Source organism: Budorcas taxicolor, chromosome 18 (genome assembly GCF_023091745.1).
Source record: "Budorcas taxicolor isolate Tak-1 chromosome 18, Takin1.1, whole genome shotgun sequence".
Classification (NCBI taxonomy): domain Eukaryota; kingdom Metazoa; phylum Chordata; class Mammalia; order Artiodactyla; family Bovidae; genus Budorcas; species Budorcas taxicolor.
Genome location: NC_068927.1, coordinates 64,975,748 through 64,991,726, shown reverse-complemented (window position 1 = coordinate 64,991,726; position 15,979 = coordinate 64,975,748). Strand labels below are relative to the sequence as shown.

General features: G+C 46.4%; 1 pseudogene; it reads left to right on the top strand.

The window, feature by feature from the left end:
• Window positions 1–1,356: 1,356 nt before the first annotated feature.
• Window positions 1,357–8,665, top strand: LOC128064083 (putative killer cell immunoglobulin-like receptor like protein KIR3DP1; annotated as a pseudogene).
• The last annotated feature ends 7,314 nt before the right edge of the window (window positions 8,666–15,979 follow it).

Here is a 15,979-nt window from a genome sequence, read left to right as displayed (position 1 = left end):
AGAGAAAGACAAATATCACATGATATCGTTTATTTGTGACATCTACAAAACTGAACTTATTTACAAAACAGACTCACAGAGAAGGAACTTACAGCTACCAGGGGGGATAGTGTCAGGGGGAGGTTAGATTGGAAGTTTGAGATTGACATATACACATGGCTATATTAAAAATGGATGACCACAAGGACCTACTGTATAAAACAGAGAATTCTACTTAATATTCTGTAACTACCTAAGTGGGAAAAGAATTTTAAAAGCAATAGATGCATGTATATGTATAACTGAATTACTTTGTTGTATATCTGGAACTAACACAGTAGGTTCATTTCTTAATCACATATAGTACAATATAGAATTTTTTAAATATTTTCAAAGAGCTATAAAGTTATGACCAACCTAGATAGTATATTCAAAAGCAGAGACATTACTTTGCCGACTAAGGTCTGTCTAGTCAAGGCTAATGTTTTTCCTGTGGTCATGTATGGATGTGAGAGTTGGACTGTGAAGAAGGCTGAGCACTGAAGAAGTGATGCTTTTGAACTGCAGTGTTAGAGAAGACTCTTGAGAGTCCCTTGGACTGCAAGGAGATCCAACCAGTCCATTCTGAAGGAGATCAACCCTGGGATTTCTTTGGAAGGAATGATGCTAAAGCTGAAACTCCAATACTTTGGCCACCTGATGCGAAGAGTTGACTCATTGGAAAAGACTCTGATGCTGGGAGGGATTGGGGGCAGGAGGAGAAGGGGACGACCGAGGATGAGATGGCTGGATGGCACCACGGACTCGATGGACGTGAGTCTGAGTGAACTCCGGGAGATGGTGATGAACAGGGAGGCCTGGTGTGCTGCAATTCATGGGATCACAAAGAGTCGGACACGACTGAGCAACTGAACTGAACTGATAATATGCATTTTTGTCGTCTCATAAGAATGCATAATCAAAGTCTCCATTAATGAGTCTTTAATTGGCAACCTGCACTGAGCCTGACATATGAGGCAGGAACATGTGATTTTTCTTCTGCAAAGAGTAAGGTGAATGAAATTTATCATGAGCTTGGGAAAAGCATCCTGCATGCTATACACTGAATCACCGTTACTACTTCCTAAAGGCAGCAAGATCTGTCTGAATCCTCTTAGGTTTACAGTGTTTAGAGAAACAAAATTGACGATCGGGTCATGAGGCATGCTCCATGATGGGGCTCAAGTCAGACTTCCATCCCTGGCGTGAGAAGAGGCTGGCCATCTTCCCATGTGACATGAGCCAGGCTGATGGTACCAACAGCACCACCTGCATTCCGCATCCTGTGACTCTGTCAGCTTTGCTCAGTTCTGCATCCTGTCTCAGAGAAGTAGAGCCATGTGCCCCACACTCCTCAGCCACCTGAGTCTCTGTGAGTCCAGAAAGACACGGTGAGAGGGTAATGGTGGATATCGGGAGGTCCTCGCACCACTGACCAGGTTCCCTGCATGAGGGTCCAAAGAGTGTGTGGTCCATCGGGACAAGCCATCTCTGACTTGTTTTTCCTTCTAGGGTTCTGTGTGAGTCTAAGGATCTGGGCAGCTGTGGGTGAGTCCTCCCCATCCCTTATTTCTCTGTTGAGCAGAGCAGTTGGGGCTGATGCAGATGACACTGGGGTCCGGGTTGAGCTCCCTGTGAGTACAGTGAGAGCCGTGTGTCCTGTGGATCCCAGGTCCTCCTATTGGCCTTGATACTCATCTTCACACTCCCCAGAGGTTAGCCCAGTACTGGGCCCTGGACCTGAAGGCACAGTGTGAAGTCAGGGAGCTGGGAGCTAGGCCCACTGAGTGCCATTTCTATCATGAGAGGGAAGCAAGAGGCTGCAGCCCACAGACCCTCCCCTACAAGGTGGCTCGTGGCATCTCCAACTGGCCCTTAACAACAGTAACTGCAAGACGCCCGCTGAACCTGACCCCTGGGAAGGGTCTGGTCATCAGGCAGGGACACCTGGACCTTGTCACAGATTTGATGTAGGTTAGCTAACAAAGGAGCGAGGGTCAAGCTTTATTTCCTTCTTTTCAGTCAAGTGGCTTTTTCACTTGTTACCTGTGTTACTGTTAGTCGCTCAGTCTTATCAGACTCTTTGCGACCACACGGACTGTAGCTCACCTGGCTCCTCTGTCCATGTAATTCTCCAGGCAAGAATATTGGACAGGGTTGCCATTTCCTTCTCCAGGGGATCTTCCCTACCTGGGGACTGAACCCTGCTCTTCTGCATTGCAGGAAGTTTCTTTACCGTTTGAGCTACAACAAATCCAACAGGGAAGCCCTCTCACTTCTTTTCCATGCATCATGTTTTTTGTGGTGTTTTCTTTTGCCTGCATCACACAGCATGTAGGACCTCAGTTCCATGATTAGGGATTCACCTCGGGCCCTCTGCAGAGAAAATGCTGAGTCCTAACCACCGGACCACCCAGGAATCCCCAGTGTTTTGTGTTTTGAGAGAGTTTTCAACATTTTGTCAACCCAAGGAGTTCTTCTGATCAGAATCACTGCTGAGAATCATATTCTTAGACTCTCCGTGATGTCTGTCCTGGGTTGACTGTGTCTCTGTCTGTTCCCAAGCCCCAGGTGTCCTTGAGTATCATGGTAATATGCTTTAGGGTTGGTGCCTTGGAAGAATTGAAGAGGAAGCACTCCCACAAGACCAGTGGGGAGAGGGGACCATTCCTATTTTCCTCTCAAAACCTGTGACTCCTTCTTTCCTAGGTGAATATGACAAGCCCTCTATGTCAGCTTGGCCAAGCCCCATGGTTCCCTTAGGACAGACTGTGACTCTTCAGTGTCATGTCCGTTCTCCACTTAGGAGATTCAGACTCTTCAAAACAGATGGGCCAGTTTGCCCGAGCTCCATGGAAATCATTTCAACAACTTCACCCTTGGCCCGGTGACCAGAGAACATGCCGGGTCCTACACATGTTCCAGATTCACAGGTCTCTCCCTGTGTTTTACAGACAGAGTGACCCCCTGCAGATTGTGGTCACAGGTAGGAGAGGTCCAGCCCAGCCCAGGACAGCTGTCTATGTAGGCAATCCATCCTAGATCCAAGTTCCTTAGGAGTTCCAAGATTTACTCAGGATTTCCAGCCAGAAGTGAACAAGGAAAGAGAACCCACTCTCAGAGTTTAAACTCAGGGTGTTGAATAGATGAGGTGCTCTAGAAAAGGAAGGAGGAGCCTCCCTAGGCATTAGTTAGACAGGATGCTGCCACTGCCTGCCAGCAGGGAGGATGGGAAAAGAACCTGATCCAGCACCTGCCACCCAGTAGGGAGCTGTAATCCCATATGAAGGAGCTGGAGCCCCAGGCTGGAGTCCCAGGAAAGTTTTCAGAGGCATGAGGTGGGGGTCACAGATGGGGAAATATTCCATTTTTTCTTCGCCTCCTTTCCAATCTCCTGCCAGTCATCACTCACATTCTAGATGAGTGTGAACGGAGCCAGGGAATGCATCGTCAGAACCACCCAGCTCCCCACCACACATATTAGGAACAGGATGAAGCTGAGAGCATGGCAACCCACTCCAGTATTCTCGCCTGGAGAATCCTATGGACAGAGGAGCCTGGCAGGCTATGGTTCATGGGGTTGCAGAGTTGGACAGGACAGAAGTGTCTGAGTATGCATGCCTGAAGCTGAGAGCAGATCCAACAGCTAAAGAGCTTACAATAAACACAGAGGAGGCTGGAGGACTTGAGCAAAGAGAAACAGAAAAGCATGAGCCAGAGCCCGAGAACAAGGCTAAAGAAAATGCACCAGAACAGATAGGAAGGGTAATTGGCTTTGATGGTTCACGGGGACATTTTTCCCACCTTCAGATGTCAGGGGAAGCACCGAGGTGGGGTGACTCACTGAAGCTCACAAGCTCTTTGCCCCTAGGTATCTTCACAAAACCCTCCATCTCAGCCCACCCCAGCCCTCTAATGTGTGCGGGAGAGAATGTGACCCTCCACTGTCAGTCACTGCTGTGGTTTGACAAGTTTATCCTGCACCAAGAAAATAGCACAGGGAATTTCCAGAGTCGTGGACAGATGCTCACTGGTGGGCATGCTTCAGCTGACTTCTCCATTGGCCCCATGACTTTGGCGAGTGCGGGCACCTACAGATGCTACGGCTCTTTCAGCTGCTCCCCCTATGTGTGGTCAACTCCCAGCGACCCCGTGGACATCATCATCTCAGGTGAGTGTGGCCAGACCAGTGCTGCTCTCTGTGTCAAGAAGGTCTGGTGTCCAGTCCAGCATCAGTACCAGGAAAGAATGTCAGGCGTGCAGAGACACTCACAAACTCGGGAGAGGGATGAAAGCAGAGAGAGGTAGGCGTGAAAGCAGAAGGGAAAAGAGAACAGAGTCCCTGCCGTGTGCTAAGGGGAAGACACAGCCAGTGACAGAGCGATGGAGTGAGAACGTGAAAGAATGACCAACAGAGAAAAATGTACCAGAGCAAGGACCCGGGCAGTTCCCCGCTCAGGCAGTCAATGATTGCTGGTTAAGGGCATGGTTTCCCTCTTTCATGTCAGAGCTCCCTTCCTCTGTCAGCAGCACACTGTGGTACCAGATGCCCTGCAGTCCAGCCCCTGGGTGATTGAGATGGAGGTCGACACCCTGACTTTGCTCAGCCCTGTAGTTTAACGCATCCTTCTACACAAAGACGGGGGGAGTGGTCCCTCCAACCCTCCCACTGAGGCCCCTCCCTTCCAGCCCCTGGGGGTGGGCATGGCAGCCCTGAACATGTCCTCAAGAATGAGGTGGTCAAAGATCGAATGAGATTCTGGCAATTTCCACTCCATAATCTCTGCTTCTGGGTCAATGCCATGTTTTCTGATAGTCCCAGCAATAGTTAGTAGGTTCCATTTATTTCAAGAGAACTGCACATGTGTGATTTTTTAAATTTATTTTTTTATTTATGTTTGTTGAAGTCTAGTTGATTTCAGATGTTGTTAATTCCTGTTGTACAACAGAGTGATTCAGTTATTCATATGTATACATATACGCTTTCTTTAAAAAAGGACATTAAATGACAATCCATTTTAACAATTATTAAGTTGTTCAAGAGGATTTTAAATGACACCCCATATTTAAAGTTATTTCTGATTTTCCCCTGTATCCCTTCCTGTGGTCTTTCTCTCCTGGCGGCAGGCAGCCTTCTCACTGCAGCGCTTCTCTTGTTGCACACTTCCTGCTTTAGTCCTCTATTTAGGACTCGAGTTACTTTGTGCTCTGAGATCAAGGTCTCCTCCTTCCAGGTCTGTCCAGGAAACCCTCTCTTTCAGCCCAGGGGGGCGCCCGTGGTGAGGTCATGAGAGAACGTGACCTTGGTCTGCAGCTCCGAGAGCGCCTTTGACCAGTTCCATCTGCTCAGGGATGGGGAGAACCTTGGGCGCCTCCTCGCTGAAGGGCGAGGCCCCCGCAGAACACTCCAGGCAGAGTTCCCTCTGGGTCCTGGGACCCCAGCCCACAGCGGGGTCTGCAGGTGCCTCGGCTCCTTCACTCGCTCTCCCTACTCGTGGTCAGACTCCAGCGACCCACTACTCCTGTCTGTCACAGGTGAGGAGCCTCTTCCTGGCCCATGCTTTGTTGTTCCTGTTCAGTCGCTAAGCTGTGTCCAACTATTTGCGACTCCATGGACTGCAGCACCACAGACTCCTCTGTCCTTCACTATCTCCTCCTCATGGGTCACAGCCTTGTAGTGGTGAAGGGGCCTTCATACCTCAGGGAAGCTATGAGCCAGTCGTGCAGGGCCACCCAAGCCTGACGGGTCATAGTGAAGAGACCTGACTAAAGGTGGTCCCCTGGAGAAGAAAATGGCAACCCACTCCAGTATTCTTGCCTGGAGAACCCATGAAGAGTCCCATGCTTTAAAATGCACTAAATCACACTGCAGTGGTCAAGAAGGCCGTTTGGCTTTTTCCATAATATCTTACTGTATCACTGAGCTCCTTCTGAACGTCTCCATACTGGCGTCAGGGAACCTTAGGGCTTCTGGAGAAACGGAGGCAATGAGAACGAGACAGGAAGGGATTCGGTAGATGGCATCTCAACCCTCTTCCACCTCCTGTATGGATGCTCCACATCAGAGTCCTGTAATCAAGGCAAATAAAGAAAAGGGTCAGGGTAGACCCAGGAGGAGGAGAGACTGGGCTCATTCAGGAGGATCTGAGATTGCCTCGTACCATTGCTCTTAATGTTTTCCCAGTAGCACCTCTGACATACAGGTGATTTTCCAATTAAGGAGCATTGGTACTCATTCACGAAGCAGAGAGGATATCTCTTGCTTACAGCTGTCTTTCATCACCAGGCATATCGTTCCCACCTCCTTCCACCAACTCTTCTCCTGAATGGAGGTTCTACTCAACGCATTCACAGTGAGGGACCAGAAGCTCTCCCCTGCCCCATCAGTGCTCTGAGGGATGAGACAGTCAAGGACAGGCAGGAGGTCAGCCTTCCAGAAACAAGAGTCCTCCCTTGTTGGGTCGAGGAAGGTTACTGTTCACCCCTTCTGGCTTTCTCCCCTAGGATCCACTACAAGTACTTGGCCATCAACCATGGATCCACACACCACAGAAGGTAAGCAAGACGGTCTCCTATCTCAGCAAATTTCTGAGCAGACGGAGGGTTCCTGTGTGAATGTTGGTTCTACCACCTCCCATCTCTGTGACTTTGGGTTCCTCAATGTCCCTGTCATGTTAGCATTTGAGATCATGGTCTGTACTAGAACCAGAGGGGGCACTGAGTTACTGATTCTCTGGGACTGGGAATTTCTACATTGAACAAAGCGAGACAGAGTGCCTTGACCCCACGCTTGAGGGAGTTGCTCAACCTCACTCAACCAGCATCTTTGGGGAAGGATGCGGGGGCAAGGGGAGGATTTTAGGGAGCACCTTCAGTATGTACTATTCCTCTGCTAGTGTTTTATGAACTAAACATTCCACAGTTCAGAAATAGAAGTGTCGTGTCTTCTTGAGGATTCCATTCCAGGCATATGTGGATGGAGTGGGAAATAAAGGGAGGATTAAAGCAGTCCCCATTCATGGAAAAGCACCATGCCTTGTCATATCGGCAGCAGAGAAAAACTGCATGGGAGCCCAGGGGACCTGGATTCAGGCCACTGCTGGTCTTGCATGGCCTATTTACTCCATCCACTGCTAGCATCTCTCCTGGATGCTTTGCTGCCTCCTGTGAAGTGGAGACCATACTGATCAGGTTGAGAGCTGCTGACACAAGGATACAGTAACTCCTGTGTGTAGGGGCAGGGTGTAGCAACGGATAACCAGACCTTCTTCCATTGGCTTGTTGGCAGAGACACGGCTTCCTCAAGGCCACTCCAGCCAGCTGCATCTTCTCCTTAGGCTCTCCGTAGCCTTCATCTATACCAGCATCTTCCTCGCTGTTCTTGTCTGTCACTGGTTACCCATAAAGTAAGTATGAAGAGCCAAACTGTCACTGGTGCTCTACTGACAACCGTAAGTCTGAAGGAGGGAAGCACAGCATCATCTGACCCAGGGGGAGGTGGGCTCATAGCAGAGAATGGCGTTTTCACTTCCTGTAGGTTAAAAACTGATTTCCATTGTTGTAATCCCTGAGGCAATATCTTCCAGAGGACAATGGAACCATGTTCTTTTTATGAAAATATGTGTTAATTTATTTATGTGTTTATTTTTTACTTCACAATAGTGTATTGGTTTTGCCATACATCAAGATGAATCTGCCATAGGTATACATGTGTTCCCAATCCTGATCCCCCTTCCCTCCTCCCTCCCTGTACCAGCTGCATCAGGTCTCAGCTGCAGCATGAAGGATCCTCATTGCGGTGGGGGGTGCAGTTCAAGGCTCCAGAGCTCGTGGGCTCAGTAGTTGCAGCACTGAGGATAGTTGCCACATGGCATGTGGGATCTCAGTTCTCCCACCAAGGATAGAATCCACACTCTCCGCACTGGAAGGTGGACTCTTAATCCGTGGGCAACCAGGGACATTCCAAGCCCTGTTCTTCCCTTCAACCACAGCCATCTGTTCTTCTCCCCTTTGTGATCTTGGGAATCTGCTGATATGCATTAGAGGATGGTCCATAATGGAAGATGTAGGATGGGCTCAGTGGGTTTGCACAGATTCCTGAGGGAGTCCGTCAGTGGCTGGGCTTATTTATGGGACGGTTTTTCTTTTCTTTTCTTTTTTTTTAACTTAGTGGAGTAGACAGACTCAGCAACCTGGGGCATACCCCTGCTTTTTTGGCTTTGATGTCCCCACCAAAGATATGGAGGTCTAGAAGAATCAGCCCACCCCAAGAGCCTTGAATCTCTTCTATTCACAGATGTTCCATCATGGAAGGAGAGCCCAAGGAAGACAGAACAGTGAACGATGAGGTGGATCCTCCCAGCCAAACCCTTGCCATAGCCCGAGCCCCTCCAATGCCCCATGCTCCAGCCTTTGAAGATCACATCTCATTCCATGATTCACATCTCCTTCCTCTCAGGACCCATCAGCGAAGGATGTGATATTCGTCCACTTGAACCACAAGACCCTATCTGAGGGACTGTTCACTCCCACTCCCCTGAGCCCCATGCACCCCTTCACCGAGACCAGTATCTATGAGGAATTTGATGTAAACCAAGTCCATGCTGACCCTGACCTGGCCCCATCCTCTGAGCACAAAGAGTTATAAATTGAAGAGCTACATCTCTTTCTAAAGGGGTTCCTCCGTGGCGCTCCTTCTCCTCCTCCAAAGCAGCCCAGCTGCTCTGAAGTTAAGAGTAGAGTCCAAGAATTATAGGATCATCTTCAAAAATCCCACCACCTCTTAGTAATCCCCTGGCTATTCTAGTACTCTATTTTAACTATGTCACCTTTAGGAAAAGTTCTTCTAATCAATTGCCTACACAGGGTAGGTTACCATGACCATTCTGCTTTTTTGAAAATTCCAGAAAAGCATAAAAATTTGCAAGTTGAGTCTTCAAATTATTCAGTTTAAAATAAAATAATAGTTCAGTAATAGTTTACAAAAATGAACTTGTTTACAAGACGGAAACCTACTTCTAGACTTAGAGAACAAACTTAGAGTTACAGAGGGGAAGGATGCGGGGAGAGATGGATTGGAAGTTTAAGATTGACACGTGCGCACTGCTGTATTTAAAACAAAATGCTTTCCATGAAACAATAATAAAAGCAATGCAAGTTGGCCAAAGAAAGATGAAGTATATTCTGTTTGAGATATCCAGTGTGGTGCTACTTGCCACATGAGGCTGCGTGTCTATGTGCTATGGTGATTCAGTCATGTTTGATTCTTTGTGACCCCATGGATGGTGTGTAGCTCGCTAGGCTCCTCTGTGCATGGGATTCTCCAGGCAAGAATTCTGGAGTGGGTTGCCATTCCCTTCTTGAGGGGATCTTCTTGATACAGGGATCGAAACTTCGTCTCTCATATCTCTTGAATGGCAGGGGGATTCTTTACCACTAAGCCATTGGGGAAGCCCCTTCAGCCTTTTCCCAGCTGTGTGCCCTGAGGTTGCTGTGGTTCCAGGGGTAGAAACAGGACAAGATACCCCTAGTCTGGATCTGCACTGGCCGATAAAGTACTCACCCAGCCACGTGGCACAGACAATGACTCTACACAGATATGAAGTAGAGCATTCAGTTCTTCAGTCACACCCACCACATTTCAAGTGCTCAGTATCGTCATGTGGCCAGGTGTCATGGTGCTGGACAGAGCAGATGTTTAAAACGTCCTGTCACCACAGAGAATTCTACTGGACAGTCCACGCCAGATCACTGAGGCCTGCAGAGAGATCACTTGCCCCAGGGAGGCTTTGCATGTGTTGTGCTCATCCATCAATATTTGCATGTTTTGTCTTTTTTGCCTCTTTTCACCAAAGCCAAGGATTTGAGAATCTTGTGCCTTTTAAGTTATCAGCTGGTGGCACAATGTGGCTTGGCTCAACCAAGCGGAGGGCTGAAGAGGATAGCACCATGAGGACCTCGGTGTGAACCGAGCTGGCAAGTGGGGTGAAGATCAAGCTCCATGGAGCTTTAGTTGCTCATTGAGCTCCTTATGTGTGATGTCTCTCCTGGCTTAGAACTAAACCGCCCAAGAACTCTTTTACCAAGAAATGTCAGGATCGCTTAAAGTGAAGACATTCTGGGGTTCCCGTGTTGCTACTGTCACTGTTTCCATTTTTCCCCTAATTATCTTTTTTTTTTTTTTTTGTCCTTTAGGTACAGAGAACAGATTTCATAATCTTCATTTTTCTGAATGTTCACAGTGTAGACACGAACCCCAGTTATTCTCATATATCTTCTTTTTAAAAAATACTAGAATGTTAGCATTTGATGCCTGCATTCTACAGAATCTGAATTCTTCACCCAACTGCAGAAGATGTGTTTACTGGGTCATGAGTGTATTTCTGCTCTGTGGCACCAATGCCTGGTACACAGTAGGTTCTCTGCAATAAGTTATGAACTGACCAAAGATAAAAAGTAAATTCCATATCAGAATGGCTGCTATCCAAAAGTCTACAAGCAATAAATGCTAGAGAGTTTTGGAGAAAATGGAACTCTCTTGCACTGTTGGTGGGAATGCATTCTTGTACAGCCACTATGCAGAATAGTGTGGAGATTCCTTACAAAACTGTAAATGGAACTGCCTTATGACCTAGCAATCCCACTGCTGGGCATACACACCAAGGAAACCAGAATTGAAAGAGACAAGTGTACCCTAGTGTTCATTACAGCACTGTTTATAATAGCCAGGACATGGAAGCAACCTAGATGTCCATCAGCAGACGAATGGATAAGAAAGCTGTGGTACATATACACAATGGAGTATTACTCAGCCATTAAAAAGAATACATTTGAATCAGTTCTAATGAGATGGATGAAACTGGAGCCTATTATGCAGAGTGAAGTAAGCCAGAAAGAAAAACACCAGTACAGTATACTAATGCATATATATGGAATTTAGAAAGACGATAATGATAGCCCTGTATGTGAGACAGGAAGAGAGAACCACATGTATAGAACAGTCTTTTGAACTCTATGGGAGAGGGCAAGGGTGGGATGATTTGGGAGAATGGCATTGAAAAATGTATAATATCATATAAGAAATGAATCGCCAGTCCAAGTTTGATGCATGATACAGGATGCTCGGGGTGGTGCACTGGGAAGACCAGAGGGATGGTATGGGGAGGGAGGTGGGAGGTGGGTTTAGGATGGGGAACACGTGTACACCCATGGCGGAATCATGTTGATGTATGGCAAAACTAATATAATATTGTAAAGCTGAAAAAAAATATTATGTTTGTTCCAGGTATTTAGAACTGAAAATTTTAAAAATACCATTTACAATAGCACCAAAAAATGAAATACCTAATTATACATCTAACACAATATGTACATATCTATGTCTGGAAGATGATGAAACAGTGTGGGAAAAAATCAAGTAAAATCTGAGTAAATGGAAAAAAAAAAAAACATCCAAACATAATTGTAAAGTAATTAGCCTTCAACTAAAATAAATAAATTTACATTTTAAAAATAAATTAAAAATTAAAATAAAAAACTTTTTTTAAATAAATAAAATTTCCAAAAAAAAAAAACCATTTATGAACTGACCAAAGACAAGAAGTAAATTCCAATTCTGGAAGAGACTGGGAAAATAAACTTATGAGTCCTAGTTGGAGCCAGACTGTCCAGGGCTGATTCAGGATGAGAACCTGGGTCTCACCCTCTAGAGTAGGTGGTCAAACTGGGCAGAAACAGAAAGAGCTGAGACGTCAGGTCTGGGCTGAGATGCCTCCTGAGCCCTGCCTGGAGACGTCGGCACTGGGTCCACGGAGGCGCCGCCCCCCTCTGCGAGTCCACGGCCATGGGAACCCCGAGGGTTGGCGGCAGCCCCCCAGGGACCACATCCTGTTTGTCCTCTAGGGCCCCGTGGTCTCCTCATCTGTACAGGGCGGGGGCGGGGGCGACTGGGCGCTCAGAGCTGCACACATGCCTTCCATCCTCTCTGAGCTTCTCCTTCTCGGCCAGGTGTCCAGGGCAGGGAGGGGATGGCAGGAGGGCGCGGGACACCCACCCTGCCCCCAGTTCATGGGAACCACAGGGTTCCATCAGCAGTAGGGACCACGGATCCTGATGGGGAGAGAATCAGCCCAAGCTTTTGGTGGCAAATCTCTCACTTCCAGGGCTGAGTCTGGGCCAAGGGACCCTGAACCATGCAGGTGTGTTCTCCTGGGTCTCCTGGGACCCATATCTCACTTGAATCCCAGGAGCTTTGTGGGGGCCAAGGTCAGGACACTGGGATTCTAGAGTGATGCTGGTGAAACCTGGAAGGGTTCCTGAGCTGAGCTGGGGAGTGAGGGGTGGGGAAGTCCTGGGACTCAGCCTCTGACTTCCTTCCAGGGACCTTCCACAAACTCACCATTCAGATGAGACTCTTGGGCAGCTCAGGGTGCCCATGTGAATACACTGTATGCAGAGTTGGAATGTGAGAGTGAGTACACAGACCGTCAGGGAGGATGCTGCAGTTGGCCTGCACTCTTTGGAGAAGGAAATGGCAATGCATTCCAATATTCTTGCCTGCAATATCCCATGAACATTGAAGCCTGCCAGCCTACAGTGCATAGGGTTGCAAAGAGTCAGAGATGACTGAGTATTTCATTTTCTTTTAAAATTTATTTATTTTACTGGTTCTATTTTTAATCTCATCAAATACATATTTTATTGAAGTGTAGTTGACTTACAATGTTTCAGTTGCACAGCAAGGTGATTTTCAATTATACAAACACACATACATTATTTTTCAGATTATTTTCCATTTTAGGTTATTACAAGATATTGACTATTGCTCCCCATGCTATACAGTAAATCTTTGTTGCTTGTTGCATACCTTTTTTTCTTTAATGAGAAATCTAGCATTGTATTCATACTTCTATTTTTAAATTTATGGTATATTCCACATCAGTGTCATGCTGCACAGAGAGTGAAAGCATGATGCCCAAATCCCACCATGTCCACATTAAAGTAAATGGAAAACAATGGCAATGTTAATTGAGGGAGGAAATATTGAATCGCACTATGTTACTGGTGGGCTTTCCTGATGACTCAGATGTTAAAGAATTTACCTGCAACACAGGAGACCTGAGACGATCCCTCGGTTAGGTAGATCTCCTGGAGGAGGAAATGGCAACCCACCCCAGCATTCTTGCCTGGAGAACCCCCATGGACAGAGGAGCCTGGCGGGTTGCACCCGATGGGATCACAAAGAGTCAGACACGACTGAGGACCTAAACTATTCTCAAGGCTCAGAACGTAAGGGGTACAACATTTTCCCATTCGTATAGAGATAAAAAGTGGCACAACAGAGAGAACCTTTTGTCTTGTCATTAAAGGGACATTATGACCAGACCTGCATGGACAGCTTCGAGAACAAAGGATTCCAGGATTAAAAGATTTCCACAGTGGAGGGGACATAAGTATAACTATGGCTGATCTATGTTGATGTATGGCAGAAGCTAACAATATTGTAGCTGTCCTTAAACTAAAAATAAATAAATAAAGGGGGAAAAAAGCTTGCAACAGGACTTCCCTGGTGGTCCAGTGGTTGGGAATCTGCTTCCCCATGTGACGGACACGGGCCTGATCCCAGGACTGAGAAGATTCCACATGCCTCGGGGTAGTTAAGCCCGTGGGCCACAAGCCCATGTGCCTAGAGCGGGTGCTCCACAACAAGAGAAGCCACGGCGATGAGAGACCCTGCACCACAGCAAAGAGCAGCCCCCTTCCCACACCTAGAGAAAGCCTGTGCACAGTGACGAAGAGCCAGCACAGACATTAATCAGTTAATTAAAACACTGCAACAACCAGCTGCACCTCCTTCTCTTATAGTGCGTGTGTGTGTGTGTGTGTGTGTGTGTGTGTGTGTGAGTTCACACTGGGTGTTTAATCTGTATTTTTTCTCTCTTCCTGGAATTTTCTTTGCCATTGGCTAGGGTTATTTTACATTCAGTAAACACTGTTGGACCATTCCTCTCATCCCCCAAAAAGCCTATCTAAGTCAGGACGATGACTCTTTGGGGCACAAGTTCACCATCTCGTTGGTCTGCTGGCTTTCCAAAGAAAATCACTATTCCTTTCCTGACGGCCTCATCACTCTGTCCCTTGACAAACAACATGAGGTTGGACTCAGAGCACATTCATGAGACATTTGGCAAGATGTCATTCATTTTAGACAAAATCCATAGACATCATCTCACAATTGATATCTTTGGCTTAAAAGAAGATACACAGATGGCGAACAGGCATATGAAAAGATGCTCAGCACTGCTAATTAGTAGAGAAAGGCAAGTCCATACTGCAAGGAGGTACCACCTCACACCAATCAGAATGGCTATCATTAGACAGTTGATGAATAACAGGTGATGGAGAGCATGTGGAGAAGAGGGAAACCCTCTTACACTGTTGGAAGAGTGTAAACTGGTGCAGCCACTGTGGATAACAGTACGACAGTTCCTCAAAATAAGTAAAAACAGAGTTTCCATATGATCCAACAATTCCAGTCCTGAGCATATATTTGGTAAAAAACTATACCTTGAAAACATTCATGCACCACTATGTTCATAGCAGCAAAACTTACAACAGCCAAGACATGGGAACAGCCTAATTGTCCACTGACAGATGAATAGATAAAGAGGATGTATATGCTTCTACACACAGAGAATGGAACACCACTCAGACATTTAAAGAATGAAATCATGCCATTTGCAGCTGCATGGATGAACCTGGAGATTAGCATATTAATGGAAGTAGACAGAAAGAGAAAGACAATTTTCATGTGATCTCACCCATATGTAGAATCTAAAAAGAACATATCGATGAAAAAGGAACAGACTCACAAACATAGAGAACAAGCTTGTGGTTGCCAAGGAGGGAAGGACTGGGAGCTTGGGAGAGCAGATGAAATCTATTTATACATAGAATGGATAAAGAATGAGGTCTTACAGTATGGCACAGGGAATTCTATTCAGTATCTTTCCATAAATCATAATGGAAAAGAATATATATGTCGAGCTGAATCAATTTGCTGTATGGCAGAAATGAACTATACTTCAATAATTTTTTTTTTAATTTTTAAAAATGTGTGGTTTAAATATCTGCAATGAAACATTACATGGCAGTAAAAATGCACAAACTGAAATGATCAAGAACACAGATCAATTCTGAAACATGATATTAAGTAAATAAAAGGCAGTTTTAAGAAGGGTGACTGTACTGTTACTCCATTACATACATAATGATCAAGACGAGACCAGATTTATTACTTCTGGAGCATCACTAATGTTAACGACCCCCACCCCCAGCACAATGGTGTGGAATCGCTGCCCTTACTGAGGTTCTTTCCTGTCTATGAACAACAGCTGAACTGGGTGTATGTCTGCCCTTGGCGTCCAGAAATAGCTGGGCCATTTTGTCCCAGTTTGGAGTTGATTGTTGTGAACATGCCCCTCACTCAAGCATTCTGGAGCTTGAAAGTCTCTACTTGACATATTTTGTGTTCATCTGAGAATCCCAGGGATGGGGGAGCCTGGTGGGCTGCCGTCTATGGGATCGCACAGAGTCGGACACAACTGAAGCCACTTAGTAGCAGCAGCAGCAGAGCATCTAGGAAGCAGTGTGGTCCACTTTTCAGGCAGAACAAATCCCCCTCCCAGAAAAATACCACAGTCACCTTTACACATATTATCTTTGTGTACATGTGTGGTCTTGGATTGGAAAGGGAGGAAGAGAAAGAGACAGAGAGTGTTGTGTCTGCAAAGTCTCCACTCACAGTCATGAAATAATTTCAGATGAAGAAGAGTCAGAGAAAGACAAATTTCACATGATATCGCTTACTTGTGACATCTGAAAAAATGAACTTACTTACAAAACAGACTCACAGAGAATGACCTTAGGGATACCAGATGGGTTAATGTCAGGGGGAGGTTAT